Here is a 25,888-nt window from a genome sequence, read left to right as displayed (position 1 = left end):
CAGCCCTTTCTCATCATGACTGTCTCAGTCACTAGCAGAATCCGTCAGTGGGCGTTTCTTGAATCTCTTCCAACATAAGAGTTGTTTGACACCCAATCTCCTCCGCCTCTCACTGCGCGGGAGCCTTCTGCGCAGGGTGGGCGTGGGTAGCGGGGGACCTGTCCCCTCCTCACTGAGTTCCAGTGAAGAGTCCGTGAGCCCTCTCTCCGATTTCCCCATCTGCTCACTTTTGTTCCTGGTGCTGCGCTTAAATGCTTCCCCCTCCACTGAGTTGCCTCTCCCCCTGCTGCTGGGTCCTTCTCCAGCATCATCCAGGAGCCTCCCCTTCGCCTCCCGCTCTGATGTCAGTTCCCTGACATCCACCTCCCCCCCAGAATCCCCTCCACCCCTGGACCGACCTGTGGGACCAACTTCATCCCCTTCGTCGGCCGAGGAGGCGGGGAAATCCCGGAAGGAACTGTCACTATCTTCTGTGGGTTCGAAACCCGCTTCCCAATCGCTCTTCCACCTACCTGATGCTTCTTCCTCCGAAACCTCTCCTCCCTCCTCGGAGTCAGAAAATCCCTCAAAAACCTCTTCCTCATCTGTGGTCCCAAATTGCTCCTCCCAGAATCTCTCCAGGGGTTTGGGTTTGTCCGGAAACCGGCGGTGGAATACCTCCACCAGATACCTGTCCTCGACGGCTTCCGTGGGGACCCACGTGTTTTCGGACCTGGGTTCCCCTTCCCACGCTACCAAATACTCCACCCGGCGCCCTTGCCACCTTGAGTCCAGTATTTCCGTGGCCCTGTGGTGGTGTTCCCTTTCTTCTACCTGCGGGTGTGTGGTGACTTCTCCCTCTTGCCCCTGGAATTCCCGCCCTTCCCTATGCGGTGAAAGCAGGGACCTATGGAAAACCGGGTGTATTTTCATGCTATCAGGCAACCTGAGCTTAAATGCCACGGGATTAACTTGCTGTGTTACCTCAAAAGGTCCCAGCCGTCTGGGCTGCAACTTCTTGCACCCCCCTTTGAAAGGTAGCCCTTGGGTGGACAACCACACCCTGTCCCCCACCCGTATGGTCTCCCCTTCCCTGCGGTGCTTGTCTGCCTGCCTCTTGTAAGTTTCCTTGGCCCGCTCCAAGTTCATCTTAAGTTGCTGGTGTAGGGCCTCCATTTCTTCCACAAACTGCTCTGCAGCGGGTACGCTCCAGCTTTCCTCCCCACTCCCCGGGAAGGCCCTGGGATGACACCCATGGTTGGCCATGAATGGGCTCATTCCCGTGGACACGTGTTCCGCGTTGTTGTACGCGAATTCAGCCAGCGCTAGTTTTTCTACCCAATCGTTCTGCCTCTCACTGACATAGCAGCGTAGGTATTGCTGGAGTATACTGTTCGCTCTTTCTGCTTGCCCGTTGGTTTCTGGGTGTCTCGCCGTCGAGAAACCCACCTCCACCTGCAGTAAGCTCATGAGCTTCCTCCAGAACCGGGAAGTAAATTGTTTTCCGCGGTCGGAGATAACCCTCAAGGGGGCGCCATGCAGCCGGAATATGTGCTCCACAAACAACTGGGCTGTTTCCTCTGCCGTTACAGCATGTGAGCAAGCTATAAAATGGCACATTTTTGTCAGTAGGTCGACCACTACCATGACTGCTGTCTTTCCCCGGGACTTGGGCAAATCTGTCATAAAATCAATGGATACCACCTCCCAGGGTTTTCCCGGTGTGGGTAAGGGTTCCAGCAATCCTGTGGGGGCAGCCCGCTCCCCCTTTGCCCTTTGGCAGCGGTCGCACCCCCGTACATATTCCCGTACATCCTCCCTCACCCTGGGCCACCAGAACTGCCTGGTCACAAGCATCATGGTTTTGTGCTGTCCAAAGTGCCCTGCTGTGGGGTTGTCGTGGAGTTGTTTGAGTACCTTTCCCCTCCGGGTCTCCCCCGGTACGTACAGCGCTCCCCTATAGTACAGTACCCCTTCCTTCTCCTCAAACCCTTCTTGGGTCCCTCTTCCGTCTCGTAGTTCCCGGATTTTAGTTTGCGCGAACACGTCGTTTCTGGTCAGCCCGGCTAGTTCTCGTTTCCCCACCAAAGTTCCCCCACACACCCATCGGTCCTCGGGGATCACGTGTCGTTTCTCCGGCGGCCCCTCTCCTTCCAGGTACTCCGGTTTACGCGAGAGAGCGTCTGCTCTTACGTTTTCTTCTCCGGGCACGTAGCGGATTTCAAAGAAAAACTTGGAGAACTCCTGTGCCCATCGAATCTGTCTCTGGTTGAGTACTCGTGCGGTTCTCCAGTACTCCAAGTTCTTGTGATCTGTGCAAACCTGGATCTGTTGTTGCGCCCCTATCAGTAGATGGCGCCAACGACGAAAGGCCGCGTAGATTGCCAGCAGTTCGCGGTCATACACTGTATAGTTTTGCTCCGACTTGCTCAGTTTTCTCGAGAAAAAGGCACACGGTTTCCATTCCTGCTTTCCCTTCCCTGGCTGCAAAAGGACCGCCCCTACGGCTCTGTCGGACGCGTCGGTCTCTAGCCTCAGGGGTTTCTCCAGATCTACGTGCAGGAGTTGCTCTTCCGATGCGAACGCCTTCTTCAGTCTTTCGAAGGATTGTTGGGCCTCTTCTGTCCACACAAACTTCTTTTTGCTACTGAGACAATCCGTGATGGGCGCTGTCAAGTGGGCGAAGTTCTTGATGAACTTCCTGTAGAAGTTGCTGAACCCTAGGAACCTCTGTACGTCCTTCCGTGTTTTGGGAGCCTTCCACTCCAGCACTGCCTGCACCTTGCTTGGGTCCATCGCTAAGCCTTTGTCAGACAACTTGTACCCCAGAAACTCGACTTCTCTGGCGTGAAACTGACATTTTTCCAGCTTGACCCACAACTGGTGCTTCTGCAGTCGTTGTAACACTTCCCTGACGTCTCTAACATGTTGTTCCTCATTGTCCGAATAAATTAAGACGTCGTCCAAGAAGGCTACGCAGTTCTTGTACAGCAGAGACCCCAACACGTGGTGCATGAAAGCTTGAAAACAGGCGGAGCCCGACTGTAATCCAAAAGGCATAACTAAGTACTCAAAGGCACCTAGGGGTGTGAACATTGTGGTCTTCCATTCGTCCCCCTCCCTCATCCTGATCAAATTGTATGCGCCCCTGAGGTCCAGCTTGGTAAAAATTTTGCCTTTCCTCACTCGCGTTAAAATGTCGTCAATCCTGGGCATTGGGAAGGTCACGGGTTCTGACACCAAACTGACAGCTCTATAGTCCACTACGAGCCTGGGTTTATTTGTGTCCTTTTTGTCCACAAAGAACACCGGACTGCCCCCTACTGCCTTTGATTCTCTTATGAAGCCTCTTTTCAGGTTCTTGTCGATAAATTCTCGCAACTCCTTCATCTCCCTGTCTGACATGGCGTACAGCTTACCCACTGGCAGCTGAGCCCCCGGAAGCAAGTTGATCTGGCAGTCAAAGGGCCTATGGGGTGGCAGTCTATCTGCCTCTTTCTCGTTGAAGACCTCCCGCAGATCTGCGTATTGTGGCGGCACCTCCCCTTTCCGCTCCACCGCCATCCTAGCCACCCTGGCCACGGTCATTCTTGGGGCTTCCCCCCCTAGACAGTGTTCCAGGCAGTAAGCTGACCCAAAGGTGACTGTCCTCTGATGCCACGCCACCACTGGATCATGTTGTGCTAGCCAGCTCATCCCTAATATTATTGGGGGTCCTGCTAGCGAGGCGACGTGAAAGGCGATGGTCTCCGAGTGCCTGGACACCCTCATTCTCATTGGCGGGGTCTGGTGTGTCACTTCCCCTCCTAGAAGCTCCCTGCCATCAATGGTGGTCACTTGCAAGGGAAAATCCAAAGGCAGTAAGTGGAGCTGGTGCTCTAATGCAAAGTCCTTGCTGAAGAAATTACATGAGCTGCCTGAATCCAGCATGCCTTTCACCTTGACTGGGTGCCCGTTCGGGAGTTCTAGCACCACTTCGATGGCTATTGCCGCCTTGGGGGGGTCTGGTTGGGGCACTTTTACTGGTGGCTGGCTTGGCTGTTGTGCCCCTTGATTGGCAGCCAAGCGTTCCCGTTTCCCTGTTCCTGTTCCTTTACCACCACCTCCTCACCCCCTGCAGTTCCCACCATTCCTTGCCAAGCCTTTCTTTGAGGGCAGGCTCTGGCAAGATGGCCTGGCTGCTGGCAAAGGTAACATTTCTTGGAGGTTTTCCAATCCTTTCCCTCCTTCTTGCGCCCTTCGCTGGTGCTTGAAACTTCCCGCGCGCGCGCCCCATCTATTTCCATTGGCTCTGCTGGCGGGGAGGGCTGCCTTGGTATTTCAGGAATGCGGTAGTCATGGCAACGTTGCTCTCTCCCTTCCCGCCTCTCCTGGGCCCGCGCTTCCTGGCGCACGCCAATCGCAAGCACAGCCTTGGTCAGCTGATCCATCCCCTGTGGGCGGGGTGCGCGGGAAAGTTCATCCCTAACCGTTGGGGACAACCCCTCCTCGAATAACATCTGTATGGGTTCGGAGCCCAGTTCCCACCCGAGGCGGTGAACTATCATGGCAAAGCGCGACCAGTAGTCCCTAACTGACTGGCTCCCCTGTTTACAGTTCATCAATTCCCGTTTTGTCACACTTTTTTGAACATCAGTGGAAAACATCGCGTCCATCGCTTGGAAGAATTTCCTCAGGTCCTGCATGGCGGAATTCTGCGTCGCCATGAGGGGTCTGACCCATTCCCTGGCCCCGTCCTGCAGGTGACCCACAACATATGCCACCCGCGCCGCGTCGTCTTCAAAATCGTTATGCTGCAATTCCAATGCGTACTCTATTTCCGTTCGAAACGCACTGTATTCTTGCGGCTTTCCCCCAAACTTATGCACCAGTCCCGGTACATTCCTTGCTATGGGGGTGGGTCTGACCTGTGCATCTTGAGACCGCCTTTCGTCCAGCCGTGCCGTCAGAATGGCCACATGCTGCTCCAAATCTCGGTTCCTCTCCTCCAGCGTTTGCCCTCCAGCTGCTCCCCCCTGGGTGCCTGCTTCTCCGGGCTTGCTCATGATGCTGCCTGCCTGCTGCTGCGCACGAGCAACTTTTCAGGGACTGACGGATTGCTGTAATGAGTATGAGTTACTCGTGCGTAAACTGGTGCCTCTCTAGGCTAGTTTGCCTTGTTAAACCTTTCTGACTGCACAGCCCTTTCTCATCATGACTGTCTCAGTCACTAGCAGAATCCGTCAGTGGGCGTTTCTTGACTCTCTTCCAACATAAGAGTTGTTTGACACCCAATCTCCTCCGCCTCTCACTGCGCGGGAGCCTTCTGCGCAGGGTGGGCGTGGGTAGCGGGGGACCTGTCCCCTCCTCACTGAGTTCCAGTGAAGAGTCCGTGAGCCCTCTCTCCGATTTCCCCATCTGCTCACTTTTGTTCCTGGTGCTGCGCTTAAATGCTTCCCCCTCCACTGAGTTGCCTCTCCCCCTGCTGCTGGGTCCTTCTCCAGCATCATCCAGGAGCCTCCCCTTCGCCTCCCGCTCTGATGTCAGTTCCCTGACAGCAACAAACAAGGGTTGTTTAAAAGATAGGGAATATAGAATGCAAAATGGCTGACAATTCAGACTGCGATGTTTCCTACATCTCAGCCGTTCAAACAGTGGCTTGGGTGGGTGGCACCAGTCGCAGATAAAGTGCCTTTGCCCGTGCAAGTGGGAGTTGGCCCCCTTCACACCTTTTGGACTTGGGAGCTTTCAGTGTGTTAAAAGGTCATTGTCCGCCTAGTCATAGGAGGCGATAGCAGTGGGGCAGCTACAAGAATTCTTGGAAAACACAGATGATTTAAATCCATGCCCATCTGGGTTCAATCCTGGCCGAAGAACTGAGTCAGTCTTGGTCGCCCTGATGGATGACCTTTGCAGACAGCTGCCTATGAAAATCTAAGGGTTATGAGAATCGGAGGCAGTGTATCTTTACTTAGTTGCTTCCATTTTAAGGGGGGAAGAGAAGCATGCATGTGTGAAAAACAATGTTGTCCAATGAAATTTGATATTGTGTCACACCAGGCCCACAGATGTTTGAAGAAAAATTCAGTGGTGCATCCCGGGGTATCAGCCCATGTCCCCCTAGACGGCATGAACACAACATGGGGTGTGCTGAAACTGCATGACCCCAGGGAATTTTGAGGGGGGCGCTTCAACATTTTGCGGCCCCTCAGCCGATGCCCCCCTAGATGGCACAAGAACATCATGTGGTGTGCTGAAATTGCATGACATGACCCTAGGGAATTTTGAGTGGGGCCCTTCAACATTTTGGGGGCCCTCAGCCCATGTCCCCCTAGACGGCATGAGCACAACATGGGGTGTGCTGAAACTGCATGACCCCAGGGAATTTTGAGGGGGGCGCTTCAACATTTTGGGGGCCCTCAGCCCATGTCCCCCTAGACGGCATGAGCACAACATGGGGTGTGCTGAAACTGCATGACCCCAGGGAATTTGAGGGGGGCCCTTCAACATTTTGGGGGCCCTCAGCCCATGTCCCCTTAGATGGCATGAGCACAACATGGGGTGTGCTGAAATTGCATGACCCCAGGGAATTTTGAGGGGGGCGCTTCAACATTTTGGGGGCCCTCAGCCCATGTCCCCCTAGACGGCATGAGCACAACATGGGGTGTGCTGAAACTGCATGACCCCAGGGAATTTGAGGGGGCCCTTCAACATATTGGGGGCCCTCAGCCCATGTCCCCTTAGATGGCATGTGCTGACATCACACCGCTCCAGGGCATTTTGAGGGGGGCACCCCCTTGAAAATTTGGAGTCCTTGGCCTCCCCATCTTGTATATGTCACAAGCACACCATGGGGGTGTGCTGACATTGTGTGATCCCAGGGAATTTTGAGGGGGCCCACGCCTATTGAAAATTTTGGGAGTACCTTGACCCCCTCGATATCTCAAGCACACCATAGGGAGTGTTAAAGTCTCACTGTCCCAGGGAATTTTGAAGGGGCCCACCCCTTCTTTAAAATTCCGGGGGTCCTCAGTCCTTTGCCACTATAGGCTGTGCAGTCATGCCACAGGGTGTGCTGATGTCAGGCCTCTGGATTTCCCTCTTGCATAGATGCTGTATTGGGTCCCTGGACAGCAGGTGGAGGATATCTGCAGGATTAGGAGCAACTGCGGAAAGACACAGTTGTTGAAAATTAGGCTTTGGGGTACTTATAGAGGAGAAGGAAGGGGTGAGGCATACAGAACTTGGCTGGGAGTGGGATTTGTGGGGCTGGCAGGGTGAGGTTTGGGGCTGGGGCTGCAGCAAGAAACTGCTAGGGTGTTTTCCTTGGGGGAACAGTTTGCGATATAACACTGGGGAAAGAGTTTGTGGTGTAAAAATCCTTTTTTAAAAAAGTTTGTATTTATTGATTGATACTTATTCTAAGACAGACAGAAATAATATTCATTATAAATATATATTTTATAATATACTGAGTTAAAACAGCTACTTAAGCTAAGAAAGAGCAGAAAGAAAGTCGGAAGGAAGAAAATACAAGAAAAAGAGAAAACAAAAGTAGAAGACAAAGGGAAAGAAAGAAAACAACTAAAGGGAGAGACTAGAATAAAAGGACTTCTGGGTTTCAGTAGCTACCTATGATACTGGTTTATAGAAAATAGAATGTTAAAGAGAGGTGTTTTTTTCCCAATCTTCAAATTCAGATACTGCAAGTTCATTTTCTCTTTCACACAAAAGGTCCATAGGAAACTTCCAATCCTTAACAAATGCTAGTAATGATTTTTCTCTAATTAAACATGTTAGCTTAGCCATCTAAGGCAATGTGGGGTAAAACTCCTGTGGTTGTAGATATTTTTATTTTATTTTTTGCAGCAAGGGAAGGGCTGGGAGCAAGGTCATTGAGGCTTTTCCCAGTCCATGAAATTCAGAAGCATTATAAACAAACATTACAATTCAACTTTAGCTTAAACACATTCCTACTTTCATCTCGGGTTTCCCCCACCTTAAAAAAGAAAGAAAGAAAGCTTTCAGACTACCCAAAAAGGATTAGCAATGAGATTGTAAACTTGAGGACGGGAACTATCTTTTTTGTTTGTGTGTGGGGAAAATTATTTACTTAGACATAATATTTGTACCTACTTAACATTTGGTTTATCAGTTTTCCTACTACATAAAAACCAAATATTAATACAACTTTTATAGTAGCAAAAAGCAGAGGCAGCTTTGCATAGCCTATTGCGTTTAGGCGTTATTCAAGCTTAAGCTTTAGGCCCGGACCAAAAATTTCAAAGCCAATGTTTCCAAAAGATTGTGCTGTTTTAATATTAAGTGTGAAAACATTTAAACAGTCGTCACTTACAGTTCCCATAGTTGTTTGCTAATAGGTAATGGAGAATCTGTGACTCTTTTGGATGCTATTGGGACTCTAGCTGGAAGAGAAGCTGGGGAAAGACACAGCTGTTGATAATGAGGCTTCAGCGTTCTTAGAGGAGAAAGGGGCGAGGCAGAAAGGCTTTTGATTTTCTTTCACCCATAGAAGCCCAGCTAATACATTTATATATATTAGAAAATTTCAGTACTTCCTAATCCATGAAATTCAGAAGCTTTATAACGAAACATCGCAGTACACCTTTAGCTTAAACACATTCCTGCTTTTCTCTCTGCTACTGAATGTGGGAAACACCCTATGTGCTTTACAGGCATTTCACACAACCTTGCCATTACTTGATAAGTGTAATTGCGTGTCAAGGTCCCCAAGCCACCCCTCAAATAACTCACAACACACACATAATTTTTGTTTAAGGTTTTTGGCATAATTTTGGCCACAACTTTATTAACATACATGATTGTTAGTGGTTGCTTAGGCACTGGTTAAGACTATCTGTCCCCCTCCCCGCCCCCCGCCTGGGGACAGAACTTACTTCCGGATTCCACCGAAAGCCAGTAAGGGAAAACAATATTGGGGAGAAATGGAGCTGAGCGACAGGCCCTCACTTCTCCCCGCATGCTCCCTAGGGCTTGCCGGTCCTAGCCCCATTCCAGGGATTCGGACGAAAACATGGCAAACCCCTGGGTTCCTTTAACGGAACTCCCTTTCCGCGGCAGCGTTGGAGGGGCAGGCCCAGCCAATCCTTGCCCCTCTTCCAACCAATTTGATAACCAATGCCTAACCGCAACTTACAAGTTGTGACGATTTGCAGTAGGCAAAAAACAAATCAGCCAGATGGACAAAATTCCTACCAGTCCCCTGCCACAACAGCAGATGACCCCATGACAGGCATAGCAAGGTCAACGCAGAAAACCCTTAAATTTAGGGCGGGCGGGCGGGTGCACGCAGCAAAGAGAAAGTTTCCAAGCTGCGTGCACAGAATATAAAACATTAGATCCCTCCCACCAAATTGCAACACATAAATTGCCCCAGCGACTCAACCAACTAATGATTGCCACAGGCCAACTTTCCAATCCTGCCTGGCAACCAAGGGGGGGTGGCCTGATAGACCCCACCGCAACCAGCGCTCTCCATTAAGGAGAACACTCTTTGTCACATGAAAGTGGTGGGGCGTGGGTGAGAAGGCAAAACCTGTTTACATCCCAGGGGAAAGAAATGACTTGGGTATCAATCACCCATTTTCTGACTTCCTTCTACACTTGACCAGATGTACCCTCTTCGGCTGTGTCTGTCTTTCCAACCAGGGAAATGTTAATGCAATTTGGACTGTAAACAGAGTCAGGTTGTTGCAGGAAAAATCTGAGGGCTCCCTTGGACAAAAATAAATCACCAACCAGAGCAAATTGAAGCAAATCAGCAGCCTGTAGGCTTGGTCTTTATTGAAGAAAGACTGTCGCGACAGGGTGCTCCCCTCACTCGCAGGTGAGAGGAAGGACCCAGAAAAATGGTGTGCCAGGTCTTATAAAAACTTTTGAAATTCCCCTCCTCTAGATCAAGCCCACCCCCAGAAACATCATGCATACATTACAGACAGGAGGGGTTGAGGGTGGAGTTGTGGTGGTAACATCATGCATACATTACAGAAAGGAGGGGTTGAGGGAGGAGTTGGTGGTAACCTGAGTGTCTTGTCACCTGGCTGGTTCCTCCCTTCCCCCCTACCCCTCGAGTCACTTCCAGGAGACAAAAGGGAGTTTGCAGTTTCCTGCCCCCTGAGGGAAGATCTGATCATTGTCCTTTGTTTCAGTCCATGCTGAATCCACTCCCATATGCAGGTTCTTTGTGATTTTGATTGTCTTCTGTCTGGGATCATCTGGGCAGGGCTCCTGCAGATGTGCTGAGACAGTGAAGGGATTTTGGCTGACCAGGGTCAAACCCCCCTCCCCTTTTCTTAGTTCTTGTCATATGGAGTAAAATAAAAATGGAACAGTGCAAATCCAATGTATGGTTGATTTTCTATGAATTTATAACAGAAATGTGGCGTATGTAGTGTGTGAGTGTGTGTGTGTATGAAGTTTGTACAAGCAGAATGATTGGGGTGGGGGGGTTCCTGCTACAGTTCCCCCCTTCGGAGATAAGATTGCAAAGGTGGCTACTTTGCAATCCTTTTCTCCGCACAATTTAAGGTGGTAAATATTAACCTGCTATTCTCCGTGTGTCCATGTGAACGTGAAAGGGACTTGGATGTCATGCTTCTTAAGGATATTTGCATAGAAATATAATGGTGTAACAGTGCACATAGTTAGACATAGGATATCATGCAAAATTAATATTTTGTTGCTCAGTTACTTGTGGCATTCTAGTACCTTGGAAGAGATATTTTCTCAATAGTGGCGTATGCTTTACATTTAGCAGGAAGGTCCACTAATGACTGAAAAATGCAGTTCGCTTTGTCCCCCGCCATTTTTGTGTTCTCAGGTGTCAAGGTAGCTCTTCTATGGTCTCACACTGGCATGGTGTCACAGCAGTGGCAATCCCTGGTGAATCCACTTAGGGCTTTCATATTAACCATGTTGTATGGCACCCACCATAGCTGGCACAGGTTTGGGCACGTCATGAGAGAAGTGTCTTTGCCTTGGCCGCTCTATGGGATTATTATTATAGGCTCTGGTCTTGCAGTCATGGGAAGTTGCTCACTTGCACTTTAAGGACCAAAAGCTAATTGCAGCCTGGATACACTTGCCCAATTCAAACTGAGTCCAATTTGAATTTATCTTGCCCCATGGTTCCCAACTTCTCAAACCAATCTGTTAAAACAAAACCATTCTTAGAGGGCATTTGTCCAAATAAGTCAATTTAACTCTATAAGGGATTATTCCTGCTAAACCAAAGCATATCCACCTTCATGTATCTTAGAAGCTTCTCCTTAGTAAAGCGAGTTTTAGCACATTTTTAAAATGGGTAGGGAAGGTTGGCATAGTGCCAGGTGGAACAACGAAATATGGTTATAAATTTATCTAATTCTAAACATTGGACTACATAATAGCCTGGTCTCTTAAAAGGCATAAAATGTATGAGAATCCTCCACTGGGTTGTAAGGAATAAGACATTAAACATAAAAACAATTATACAGAAAAATAGCCCCCAAAATAGCCCCCCCCCCTTTTAGAACGCATAAAATGTATGAGAATCTTCCACTGGGGTGTAAGGAATAAGACGTTAAACATAAAAACAATTACACACACAAATAGCCCCCCCCCCTTTGTGGAAATAACACACTGTCAGACACATTTCAACATTCCTACGTAATAACACATAATACAAAACAAACTAATTAAATATCAGTTGCATATCTTGAGATAATTGTGATCTTCTCAATCCTGGAGCACAGTCTTTAAGGTTCAAAAATGAGAAAATGTCCTTGCAATTCAACTCCACCCCCCTTTGTCAGCCCCACTCCCCCGTCAGTTTATATCCTTTGGTGTCTGTTGGTGTCTGTTGTTGGTGCAGCCGGTGGCTTTTTCATCATAGGTCTGTAGCAACACATCTGTAGAAGTGACATCCTGTAAGGGGCAGGGGTTTGGAGACTTAAAAGACAAGAGTTAGGAAAAGAAGGGGCAAAAGGCCCCTCCCCAAGATAATCTCCTTGAGTTATCAGCTGCAAATAATAAAATCTTAGCATGTTAAGCATTTTACTCATTTTAATATTATTATCACATTTCCATATAATTACTGTTATTATCTGCTAAGTTCGTTTGCTTTCCTTCACTTTGGAGAGAAAGAGAACTGAAAAAAAAAAATACAAGGTTAAAATAATGAAACACACACACACACAATGACTTATGAGGAACGAAAAATAAATAAATGCTAAGACACACAATTTTAAGTAATCTGAAGTAACAATGAAAATAAAAGAGTGTTTCTTGATGTGACAACATCGGCTAGAATGTTAATAGCAAAATGCTGGGAAATGACGTAATACCAAGAAAAATGAATGGCAATTTAAAATTGTGCAAGTACCTTGAACTAGCCAAAATGACAGAATTAATAAGAGATGCTCAGGCAAAGGTAAACAAGTACCATTTCACAAACAATGTTTGGTTGTGCTTCGATTAACTTCATAGACATCATGGAAAAACAGATTAAATACATGAAAACAGATTATTTGTAACTTTAAAAGTGTCAAAGCCACAAAGAGATGGAGGTCACTAATATAGCAGGGATTCAGACTTGTTTCACAGATCAGAAAGAAAGTTGCTGTGGGAGGAAAAAAAGGACAAACACTTTGTTATTGGGGTTCACATATCCTGTTAAAAGGGAAAATTATTTCATGTGAGAAGCCTGTCAGAAAATGCTGTTCCTAAGATGCACACAAACAAAGTCTGTGATTTAAATTCCATTGAGGGGGGGAATGCTTTGATATTTACCTGTGAAAAGAATTTTGGCATGTTAAGATTTGGAACCTGGAAAGCTCTTGACTTTTGATGGGCTAGTTTTTTTTTGACCCTTTTGTCTTACGTAGCCCCTGGAGCAAAGACACATTAAGGGTGATTTCCCTCAATGGTTCTAAGTTTTTTTACATAAGGAAATTTGAATAAGTTCCTCCCTGCAGCCCAGGTCTTGTGGAAACCTCCTCTCTACACCCTACAGTTCCCCCCTTTCCTCTCTCTCTCTCTCTCTCTCTCTCTCTCTCTCTCTCTCTCTCTCTTGACTGATCTAGCCTCTGTGTATGTGCAGAGTTCATGTCTCAGCAAACCTTTTATACTATTGAAAATGTTGCATCTTTTGGCTAAATTAGAATTTGAATAAGGGAAGGAAAGGGTAAGGAGTAGATTTTAAAAATAGGGTTAGGTTTTAAAACAAAAGGAGAAACTCAGCAATTCAAGTATTCACCAAAGCTAGCAATTGCAGCCCAAGCAAAGGACTGCTTCCTTTATGTACAGGAAAGGGCTAATATCCCTCTGGCTATTCGCAGAACAATGCCACGCCCTTATATATGGGGAAAATGGCCAGAGAGTCACAAATCATAGGATATTATTATTATTATTATTATTATTATTATTATTATTATTATAAATATTCTCAGTCATTTCAGCCTCACCATTTGCAGACAAAAAATTTTTTTCTGCCCTTTATTTACAGGATTGGTCAAGGCCCCCATATGTATTTGTATGTGCTTAAACTTTGAATTGACTCTGAAGTCTGATCCCCCCCCCCAATGATAAACAGTGTAATCACTCAAATGTTTGATATTACCCGTTGTGCTTCAAAACATCACAGCTTCACCTCTCACCTTTTAAAACTAAAGAGCAAAGCTAGGCTGATTTTCAACTCCATCAGCACACCAGAATTTAGGAATTACCCTCCAATGCTTGCAGACACATGTTCCTTCCACACAGCCACAAATTGGGAGAGTTGAAAGAGACCTTGGGGTCATCTAGTCCAACCCTCCAAAATATAGAGTTCACAGCAAGATTTCACAGCAGGATTTGTACTATCAAAGAGACATACACATTTAAGTACAGATTTACAACTGGGAAAGGAAACATCTATGCTCCTATCATGTACTAAGGAAGAGGAAAATAAAAGTACCCAACTTTACACAGAACCCTTTTTGCAGATCTTGAGATAGTGTGAGTGAGTTTGCTTCCTTAGACTAAAGAATGCAAGTTCTTAGAGAAATTATCTTTAAAGGAAGATTGAAGTGAACATTTTTCCTAAGATAGGGAGAGGATCTCTTATAAAGCAAAGTTAATTCAATTGATATAACCACTCACAAATAATTAAAACAGCCATAGATTTGATTTAAAAGGAATACAAAAGTGAACAATTTTTCCTGAACTTGCAGGGGAATAGTAAGCCCCCCCTTGCAGTTTCCTTTAAAGGAAGCTTACTCAGGAGTAAATGCACTTGGCACAGAAGTAAGAAGGAGAAGAAAGAGAGAGGGGGGAAAAACCTGAAAGAGACAGAATGAAACAGGGGGGGGCATCTTCTAAGAAAGAAGCCAGGAAGTCTTATAGAGACTGATATTTGGACTGGACTCATAGAATTTTGCTGGCCATGGAAGCCTCTACATTTAATAACAATTTTCTTAGAAAGAACACCACACTTTCATAGGCATGTGCTTAATGAAATACATACACTGCATTTTAGCTTGAGAGAGCAGTTGGCTCAACTTGGCTTTTGCAGCAGAAACATTAGTTGTTGTTTTTTTCACAGTACATTTCAAAATACTGGAACAAAAGACTGGAAAACGGATGTAGACTCACAAACTCAAAAGTTACAAGAAAACATCATTTACCACTAGACTTAAAATCACCCTCCTCACTTAAATTAGAGGAAGGAGGTGGGGTAATCCTCCTTTCAGAACACAGGTAGCATGTATACAGGATTTTACCACATGGGAGGAAAACTCTCTTTTAGAGCTTTTCTCAAATAATAAACATTTGCACACTTCATTCTCCATTTTGTTTTGTTTAAGATTGGCAAGGCCCAACATGGCTTCCTTAGTTTTTAAAAATTTTGAAGCAAGTTTGCAATTTAAAACTATGTGCATTTTAAGAACAGTCTGTGGATGCCGAGGCCAATGTAAATACAAACCCTTGAAATATTTCTAAATCTTTGAGTACATCTCTTATTCATTTATTATTATTATTTTTAATAACTAAGATCTCTATAATGCGTGGGCTCTCAGGCTGGGCTGTTATTATATCTACTGCCTTCTGAGCACCATTAAGTTTACGGTTTCATGTTCTAGCTTTAGGTTATAGTTTAACAACACAAATTTGATGTTTTCAGCTCTCCCTAAGGGTTCACACCCTGATTTTGTTGAAGGATCCCTGAGGTGGCTGCTGTGCCCTGGGTTCCAGGTGGTGAGCCTAAGCCACCCACTAAAAGTTACAACGGTCTCATACTTTGTACTTGAAAGACCATTTTGCCCCTTTATTTTTATTTATTTTTTCCAATTGGAGATGACAAGCTGGAGGGGCATATTAGAATCCTCTCTGGGGCAAAAAGGCTTCATGGAAGCTTTGTTGCCAGGAGGAGTCCAGCTAGGGTGTTTTAGTGAGCTCCCATTCTCTCATATGTCATTATTGGGCTTTTTTCGTTAACGACGTACACTAAAGACAGAAAGAGTGGAAACACACACACAAGGGAGGAGGGGCAATGGGAAAGAAAGGGGGGACAGATAAAAGATCCTTTCAGTACTCAAAGTACCCTTGACTAACACAATTCCTACTTATCTATAAACCACGAATTAATTTCTGGAGATCTCAAACCTGAACCTGAAACTCAAAACCACGGGTCCCTCTGCCCGAAAACTCAAACCACGGGTCTCTCTGCCCGGAATTCCTTTACCTCAGCGCTGTTTACAAGACTAAACCCCCTCTACCACCCACAACAGCCTCCTGCCTAGCCTTTGAGACTAAGTTCGGAATCCCCTACTGAACGCCTGCGCAATGCAGTGCCAGATCGGGGTCCAAGAAAACAACCAAGGTTTGAAAGGAAGCAAATGACCTTGTGTTAAAATACTTTTGAAAAGATGCCACCGGACGACTCCGAGGGAAGACATCAGAGAAACAGTAAAAGAGCCACGCTTTCCCGGACTCAATTCCAAGACGGAAAACGGGGGAGAAAAGGGATAGGTAGATTAAGACGTTCCTGGACGACCCCGAGAGGGAACGTCGGAAAACAGCAATAGTACCCCAATTTTCACGGTCACCTTCCGCGTAAGGAATTGGGGGAAGGGGAAGGGAAAGGATTTGACGTTCCTGGACGACCCCGAGGGGGAACGTCAGACAGTAAGGTTCCGCAACCTCCCTGGCCACTTTCCGAAAGGGGAGAATCGGGGGAGAAAAGGATAGAGCTAAAACGTTCCTGGCCGACCCCGAGAGGGAACGTAGGAAATGAAAGAAGGAAAGTCTGGCTGTCGTGGAGATGTTCCTTTTCCACCCCCCTCCCAATGTATTTACTTCAAACCATACTCACGTTCGAAGATGTCCCCTGCGGATCTCAGGATCCTTTCCCCTTAGCCGGCTTGACCTCGCCTTTGCTTCCCCTGGTTGGGCTTTTGGTGACGATTGATTACCGCCCGCAAAGAGGAGGCAGGGAGAGGAAGAAGGATCCCTGGGCTAAGGTTGCCCAGTGGCGCCTGATCCCCTCTATCTCCCCTCTCACCTTTGCAGGAGAACCAAGTGTCCCAGAGAATGGTCGCCAACTGTTGCAGGAAAAATCTGAGGGCTCCCTTGGACAAAAATAAATCACCAACCAGAGCAAATTGAAGCAAATCAGCAGCCTGTAGGCTTGGTCTTTATTGAAGAAAGACTGTCGCGACAGGGTGCTCCCCTCACTCGCAGGTGAGAGGAAGGACCCAGAAAAATGGTGTGCCAGGTCTTATAAAAACTTTTGAAATTCCCCTCCTCTAGATCAAGCCCACCCCCAGAAACATCATGCATACATTACAGACAGGAGGGGTTGAGGGTGGAGTTGTGGTGGTAACATCATGCATACATTACAGAAAGGAGGGGTTGAGGGAGGAGTTGGTGGTAACCTGAGTGTCTTGTCACCTGGCTGGTTCCTCCCTTCCCCCCTACCCCTCGAGTCACTTCCAGGAGACAAAAGGGAGTTTGCAGTTTCCTGCCCCCTGAGGGAAGATCTGATCATTGTCCTTTGTTTCAGTCCATGCTGAATCCACTCCCATATGCAGGTTCTTTGTGATTTTGATTGTCTTCTGTCTGGGATCATCTGGGCAGGGCTCCTGCAGATGTGCTGAGACAGTGAAGGGATTTTGGCTGACCAGGGTCAAACCCCCCTCCCCTTTTCTTAGTTCTTGTCATATGGAGTAAAATAAAAATGGAACAGTGCAAATCCAATGTATGGTTGATTTTCTATGAATTTATAACAGAAATGTGGCGTATGTAGTGTGTGAGTGTGTGTGTGTATGAAGTTTGTACAAGCAGAATGATTGGGGTGGGGGGGTTCCTGCTACAGGTACAGCTGTCCCCATGATCATAGCTGGAAGAAAATTACATCTGTGTCCACAGAAATGCCTGCCAGTGTTTCAGTCAGTAGTTCAGTTCATGCTTACATGCCCACATGTGATTTCAGCTGAAGTCTGCTTATGTGCTAGGGAAATCAAGCAGGCAAACATTTGGCAGCAACTCGCCATGCACTCGTAATGTACAGTACTTCCAGTCTGTAGGATGGTTCAGTTAAGAGAGATGTGATGTTTCGTTTCTCTGTGCCAAGTAACTGCAGCATCACAAGCAAGTTCCCCAGAGGTTGCAAAACTTGACACAAACATTCCATAAGCCCCTCTGCTTCTCAAAAGGCTAAACTGTGCTCTCGCCTCTTTTTTTTGCTCATTGTTAGTGCCCTCACGTATGCATCTGGCTTTGTTGGGTTGCCAGGCTCCATAGCATGCTATATTTTTCCATTTTCAGCTAGCTGGCACTTATCACTTTATTTGTCTGTTCCCTAAGATTGCCCTCCCCCCCCCCATCTTTGAAACGTGTCATTCATTTAATAAATGAGGGAGATGGGAGGGGTGTGTGTCGGAGGCTAGCACAAAACTGCAGACAAACTTAGCAGGTCGGACAGCAAAAACCCTCAGTCTTGTCAAGTTTGTTTCAGAAATTCATCTCTGCTGCTACCATTGATAACCTGGATTACTAGACTATGCCAGTCCAGAGAACACAGGCTGTTTCAAAGTGAGTTTTAGGAACATAGGAAGCTGTTTCATACCAGGTCAGCTGGTTTGTCCATCAAGCACAGTGTTGTCTATTCTGACTGGCAGCACCTCTCCAAGGTGTCAAGCAGAAGTCTTTTCAATCACTTGCTATCTGATCTTCTAAGCAGGAAATGCCAAGATTTCAGTCTGGAACCTTAAACGTGCAGTGTATGTGCTGTGCCTCTAAGATTATGGTCTCTTCTTTGAAAGCAGATACCTTGTGTAGCAGCTCTAGACCCTTGGTTAGGGGTACTTAAAGGGTTAAGATGTTCTACATGAGCAGAGGCTTGGGCTCACAGGGCTCAAGTTTATTATTTCTTCAATACCAAGCTGCAATCTACTCTGAATTTTAGAGGCAAATGGCAAGTTGTCTTTTTTGAAGATTTCATTTAACTGGTGATACTGTAACAAGTTTTCTTATCCATTCTTGAATGTCTTTTGGAAGAGCATACATGAAAGAATGGTGCATGCACACACACGCGCGCACACACACAAAAACGGCGGTGTAGTCCATACTTATTTAGCACCATGTAGTTAATCAGTTCCCTTTTCCTATTTGCAACCAGAACTTGAGGTATCTGGGGTTGACTTCTCTCCTGTTTGGAAGGTTAACCTTTGAAACCCTCAGAGATAGAACACTTAAAGCAAACGAATAAGAGAGTGTGGTTTCACTCATGGCCTACGGGTCCCAAGAATGTGGCCTCCAAACTACATCTCTTCCTTAAACCGGCAGGATGGCTATTATTTGGAAGAAGGGGGTAGTTCATCCCAATTCTGAGTTCTTATCTCTGCTTTGCTTTGTTGGTGGTCTGAACTAATTAGTGCCGAAAGCAGTCCTTGTTACCACATATGAGACTCTGGATAAGTGACAGGTCTTTGTGCAGATGTGAATCCTTTCTTTTTTGTAACTCACTGTTTTGTCTTGTCTGCATTCGGCATCCCACAGAACAAGCGTCTACCAAACCTCACCCATGCTGTGCAAAATCTATTGGAAACTGTCCCTATCTTCAAACGTACAAAGACATATTATCCTGATTTCTCCCTCTCTCTTTCCATAGACTATGATCAGGCATTCCTGAGCTAGCTTGTCTGCAACCTATTTCCTTCACTGAAACAATGCCTGAATTATATTATTGAAAGCAGGAGAGGATCATTCCCCCCCCCTTTGTTTTCTTTTGAAAAGAACAACAACAAACAAGGTAGAGCAGAAATGGAGATCAAGGCAACAGATCTGGAAAGGTACTTTGAAAGTCAGAATACGAACTATTCTAGGCGAAAGGGTGGACAATAGAAGAAGATATACAGATTGACAGGGACTGGCCTCAGGCCTGCTGACTGGGAAGTGGCATTTATTGACTCCTGCTCGCAGGGCTGAGAACTGGGAAAGGTGGTAATTCCATCATCTTGTTTCATTGATTTCCATAGGATTTAAATATGACTAACGGAGTGGTATAACGGTTAATTCTGCAGTGCTAGAGCTAACCATGACAGTCCCAAGTCATGTCCTCAATGCAAGTAAATAGCACAAGGCCCAGTTTATTAGGATCAGTATGTTCCTACATAAAGTTTCTTGGTGCAAAGCCGCATTGAGTGCAATGAAATTTATTTCTGGCTGCATAAGTACAACTTGCAAAACACACTGAGCTTTAACAAAATCTTCAGCCAGTGCAAATGCAGCTTTAGTTTTAATTAGAAATGCAAACAATATTGCACAGGAGTGTTACCATTCAAATTACTAATGTGCAGTAGGAACCCCCTCAAAGTAATGAAATGTGTGGCCTTCCTTGGTTACTTCCCTTGTTCTCTTGACCTCCTCCATTCTAACGTTACAAAGAAACTTGAATGAGGCAAGAATAAGGGTGTAAATTAACTGGACACCCCTGCAGATAATATCAACCCTCTGGTTCTGCAAAACGTCCAGGAATTAGATGCTTCTCTACATTCTCCTTTCAGCACACCACAGGACTAAAGTTTAACCAGTTCCATGTTTTTGTGATTTGCTCTGGTTAGCATATGTAACAACACCCAGAACTTAATTGTCTGCTTTTAAGTGGCATATTTCAAGTCTCCACCTCTCCTCAATTGCTGCTCAAAATAATGCATACCTTTTTTAAAAAAACCTGCCTGATAGAGCCATTTCCTTTTCTCTCACTTTTGTTTTGTTACACACACACACACACACACACACACGTAAGACAGAATGAAATGACATGGGTAAGGATATAAGGGGAACAGTTGAAGTTCTAACGAGGTCCTTGTGGATGGCATAATGACCCGCAGAGAATCTTGTGGTAGATAATGAGGTATGAAAAACAATAAATCACATTTTCTGCTACATTGTTAAGCATCAGGTCACCACTAGATCTTGACAATTTCCTGCAATGATCGGTGCTTAGAAAGCCTATGATTCAGTTCCAGGAGATATTGGTGACAGGCGCTGTAAGGCAAATACTGCTTCAGCCTACCAAGAAATTCCTCTTGAAAGAAATTTGTCTCTCACCTGAGGGATAATTACCTCCTGTACCTGGAAATGCTTCATTTCCACTTACCGTGGACTTGACTGTTCACATAATTTCACTCTCTGTGCTTATGTGCACATTCCACATGTACTAATCCAGGGATTCAAAGGGGGAAAGTAGGCGAATACGTAAGCAGTGGCGGCGGTGGGGGGAGAATGGTGGGGCCAGAATGCACAAACTTTTCAAGGCTAACTTTACTGAAGCTGCATAGGCAGACCAAGCAGCTACTCACAGGCAGGAGAAGGGATGGCGGGCACAATTCAAGAGGCAGCTGCTATTCTGTAATCAGCTTTTTGCCAAATTGCAGTCAAATTCCTCGGATGTGACCCAGGCGTGTCCATCCACGTCCATCGCATGTCCTACTTGGCTACCTACATCCCATGCCTCCTGTGGCTGCTCAAGACGGCCACTTGCAGTCCCATAACAACCCAGCAGTGGCCGGTGGCGGCCCCTTCGGTATCGGAGGGACTGATCCCCCTGCCTAGAAATATTGAGGGAGCTGAAGCCCCATATACCCGTTACCCCTGCTTTCTTGTATCTTTTGGTTTAGAAAGGGGTCCTTACTGTCACAGTTGCTTCTCTCATAGGAGATAGATGGTGAAGACTCCACCTGTTCTGATTCTCTCATGTCCCACTCGGCTACCTATGGTGTGTGCCTCCTGCAGCTGTAGGTGACTGTCATTTGCAGCCCCATAACTACAACCTGGCGATGGGGGATAGTGGGGGGGGGGCGGGCTGAGCCCCCATGGCCAGGATTTAATCCAGCTGGGAATGGATTTAATAATCTTGTGTTTTCCGAGAATGCATGTAGCTGCCCCACCAGTTTGCCTGAGATGGGTGGGAGGAGTTATTAACATTCCAAATTCTCCTTCATCTTTCACTCAGTGGCCCGTCTGTGTGGTCAAATTCCTCAATGTGACCTAGATGTGTTCATCCACATCTGTCGTACGTCCCGCTCAGGTACCTACGCCCGGCGCCAAATGAATTGTTTGGTCCCATAGGCTGCATTAAGATGGGGTGAAAAACTAAGGATTTTGCTCTAGTTTGAGTTGCCAATCATTCTGGTTCCTTCCTCTTGGTTAAAAGTTGTTTATTTGTTTGGAAACCTGTTATGATACCCTGCAGTATGCAAATGGATTAAATCAAATTTCCCCCCTCCCCTCTCCTCCATCTTCGCCTCCCCTGCCAGGCGTGGCCATTCATATTTGTCGCATGTCCCTCGTGGCTAACAGGGCCCTTGGCCTCCCACGGCTGCTGGTGACAGTCAGTTGTGGCCACAGCAACAGCCTGGTGGTGGGGGATGGCGGTCCCCTCAATACTGGGGGGACTGAGCACCCTTCCTAGAAATATTGAGGGGGCTAAAGCCCTGGGTGTCTACGAGGTCTGCCCTGCCTTGTACCTGCAGTCAGTCATTCCGGCCAACTGAGGCAACAAGTCCTCAGTCGAGAATCAGCTCTGCTGGGATCATTAGAATTCTGCAAATAGCAGGGGCAGCAGTGCCTTGGTACTTCATCCTCTGTTGGGTTCCTCATCGTCTTTTACAAAGGAAATGGGGCTGCTGCAGTTGGACAGTTGCCTTATTTGGTCATATGGCACAAATGGTTGGAGGCCCATGGTCTTAAAGCTTAAGACATGCCTGCAAGGAGGTGTGGGCCAGCTCTGACACAGAGCACTCTGCACTCAAATGGCAGGAAATGCAATCCAACTTCCGAATCTGAACTACACACAGGCTAACACCAGGCAGGCCCCAGAAGAAGGATCTTTCTTGTATCTTTTTGTTTACAAGGGGTCCTTGCACAAGCTATTTCCGATGCTCCTCTGACCCGGAAGTGACCGGAAATAGCATGTGCGCACGCATATGGGCAAGCACTCCCCCGCACTCTGGCCTGCTGCGCGATTGGCACTGGAAACACTGGACCGAGGCACAGTAAGTTTGCTGACCCCTGTCCTAGACCAGTCACAGGGGAGTGGCGGGTTTGCCACCATCTTTTTACTTGAATTGTGGCCAATCCAAACAGGCCAAGTTGACAGGCCTTTAGACCCGATAAAGGTTGTCTGTATCTGAACCCAGGCTCCACAGTTGGTTGCAGAAAAACCCTCCTTATTCTCCCCCCCCCCCCCATTTAATGATGCTCTGTGTTTATGTAAGCTAACATTGTCCTTCTAGGGCACTGCATTCCTTGGCTTTGTTGTGGTCCAATAATGGTTGCCATTTTCAGAGCCAGGAAGGAATTTTCCTCCAAACAGATTGACCCCGTTTGGAGGTTTTGTCTTCACCATAGCAATAGTCATAACTTTGGTGGATAAGGCATTGAAGGAGCATGGGATATGATGAGAGAAGCCCATCCTTAAGTTGCACTGGTTAAACTGCTTGAAATCCACATTGTAGATGTGATCTTGCAAAGAGAAGGCATGGTTCCACATGCCCTGCTCAAAAGCTGCAATGAGTGAAAAAGGCTCTTCATACTCCATCCATTTCCTTCCAGTAAGCCTACCATTGTTGACAAAGGAATCGGGGGTGCTGCAGTTGGACAGTTGCCTTGCTTGGTCAGATGGCCCAAATGGTTGGAGCACCATGGTATTTAAGGCATGCCTGCAAGGAGGTGTGGCCAGCTCTGACACAGAGCACTCTGCACTCAAATGGCAGGAAATGCAATCCAACTTCCGAATCTGAACTACACACAGGCTAACACACACAGTTTACTATACAGCGGAAAGGAGCAGCCAAGCATACTAGGACTCAATTTCTTGACTTTAAGAAAGCCGACTTCATAAAACTTAGGGAAGTGCTGGGTGAGATCCCATGGACAGTAATACTAAAAGGAAAGGGAGTTCATGATGGCTGGGAGTTTGTTAAGAGGGAGATAGTAAAAGCACAACTTCAGGCAATACCAATGAGACGGAAACATGGAAGGTGCCTAAAGAAGCCAGGGTGGCTATCTAAAGAACGTTTAACTGAGTTAAGATTAAAAAAGGATGTGTACAAAAAATGGAAAAGGGGGGAAACCACCAAAGAGGAATTCAAACAAATAGCCGGCACGTGTAGACACAAAGTCAGAAAAGCTAAAGCACAGAATGAACTCAGGCTTGCTAGAGAGGTTAAAAGCAACAAAAAAGGCTTTTATGGGTATGTTCGTAGCAAAAGGAAGAACACAGAAACAGTGGGGTCACTCAGAGGAGAAGATGGTGAAATGCAAACGGGGGACACAGAAAGGGCTGAACTCCTCAATGCCTTCTTTGCCTCAGTCTTCTCCGATAAAGAAAACAATGCCCGACCTGAAGAATTTGGAGCAAATGATTCAGCAGAGGAAACACAGCCCAGAATAACTAAGGAGATAGTACAAGAATACTTGGCTAGTTTAGATGTATTCAAGTCTCCAGGGCCAGATGAACTGCATCCAAGAGTATTAAAAGAACTGGCAGATGTGATCTCAGAACCACTGGCAGTCATCTTTGAGAATTCCTGGAGAACAGGCGAAGTCCCGGCAGACTGGAGGAGGGCAAATGTTGTCCCTATTTTCAAAAAGGGGAAAAGAGAGGACCCAAATAATTACCGCCCAGTCAGTCTGACATCCATACCAGGGAAGATTCTGGAGCAGATCATTAAGCAAACAGTCTGTGAGCACCTAGAAAGGAATGCTGTGATACCAATAGTCAGCATGGATTTCTGAAAAATAAGTCATGTCAGACTAACCTGATCTCGTTTTTTGACAGAATTACAAGCCTGGTAGATGAAGGGAACGCAGTGGATGTAGCCTACCTTGATTTCAGCAAGGCATTTGACAAGGTGCCCCATGATATTCTTGTAAAGAAGCTGGTAAAATGCGGTCTTGACTATGCTACCACTCAGTGGATTTGTAACTGGCTGACTGACCGAACCCAAAGGGTGCTCATCGATGGTTCCTCTTCATCCTGGAGAAGAGTGACTAGTGGGGTGCCGCGGGGTTCTGTCTTGGGCCCGGTCTTATTCAACATCTTTATCAACGACTTGGATGATGGACTCAAGGGCATCCTGATCAAATTTGCAGATGACACCAAACTGGGAGGGGTGGCTAACACCCCAGAGGACAGGATCACACTTCAAAACGACCTTGACAGATTAGAGAACTGGGCCAAAACAAACCAGATGAATTTTAACAGGGAGAAATGTAAAGTATTGCACTTGGGCAAAAAAAATGAGAGGCACAAATACAAGATGGGGGACACCTGGCTTGAGAGCAGTACATGTGAAAAGGATCTAGGAGTCTTGGTTGACCACAAACTTGACATGAGCCAACAGTGTGACGCGGCAGCTAAAAAAGCCAATGCAATTCTGGGCCTCATCAATAGGAGTATAGCATCTAGATCAAGGGAAGTAATAGTGCCACTGTATTCTGCTCTGGTCAGACCTCACCTGGAGTACTGTGTCCAGTTCTGGGCACCACAGTTCAAGAAGGACACTGACAAACTGGAACGTGTCCAGAGGAGGGCAACCAAAATGGTCAAAGGCCTGGAAACGATGCCTTATGAGGAACGGCTAAGGGAGCTGGGCATGTTTAGCCTGGAGAAGAGGAGGTTAAGGGGTGATATGATAGCCATGTTCAAATATATAAAAGGATGTCACATAGAGGAGGGAGAAAGGTTGTTTTCTGCTGCTCCAGAGAAGAAGCGGACACGGAGCAATGGATCCAAACTAAAAGAAAGAAGATTCCACCTAAACATTAGGAAGAACTTCCTGACAGTAAGAGCTGTTCGACAGTGGAATTTGCTGCCTCCTCCCCCAACAGGCCCATCTCCGCAGTGCACGCCTCCTGCTTCCTCTGTTCTGTGAGTAGCTAGTTCCGGGCACTGGCTCTCCCCCCTCCCTATTTCCTCCTCGGAGTCAGATGAGAGACTGCTGATGAGCTCTTTAGGCTCTCTGTAATTGCCTCTCTCCCCCCTCGGCTCTTTGGCAGCTTCCAATTCCCTGACAGGCGGCTTGCAACAAAATCTTAAAATAAAAGAGTTCGTCAAACGTTAAAAGCTTCCCTAAACTTAATGTTTTCCCTGGCTGGTATGTTGCATTGAATCTGATTGATAGCAATGGGCCTGGTGTGACATATTATCAAATAACATTGGACAACATTGCTTTTCACATATTTCTGTTCCCTCATTAAAATGGATGCAAAGAACTAAAGGTAAAGGTAAAGGACTCCTGGATGGTTAAGTCTAATAAAATTTGACTATGGGGTGCTCATCTCCGTTTTTAGGCCTTCCACTGAAGGAACTCCATCCCTTCCCACTGTAGCCCTCGCAGGAGAGGATCCTCTCGGTGTTTTT

General features: G+C 46.6%; 1 long non-coding RNA gene across 1 annotated transcript; it reads right to left on the bottom strand.

Moving 5' to 3' along the window:
- Positions 1–11,290: 11,290 nt before the first annotated feature.
- On the bottom strand, positions 11,291–13,017 carry LOC308467727. Its single transcript, XR_013981269.1, has 2 exons — positions 12,362–13,017; positions 11,291–12,263 (listed from the first exon to the last, which is right to left on the bottom strand). It is a non-coding gene; the product is annotated as an uncharacterized lncRNA (long non-coding RNA).
- Between the last annotated feature and the right edge of the window lie 12,871 nt (positions 13,018–25,888).

The sequence above is a fragment of the Podarcis pityusensis genome (assembly GCF_964106645.2).
Source record: "Podarcis pityusensis genome assembly, chromosome: W".
NCBI lineage: Eukaryota > Metazoa > Chordata > Lepidosauria > Squamata > Lacertidae > Podarcis > Podarcis pityusensis.
This window is presented reverse-complemented; position numbering and strand designations above follow the sequence as displayed.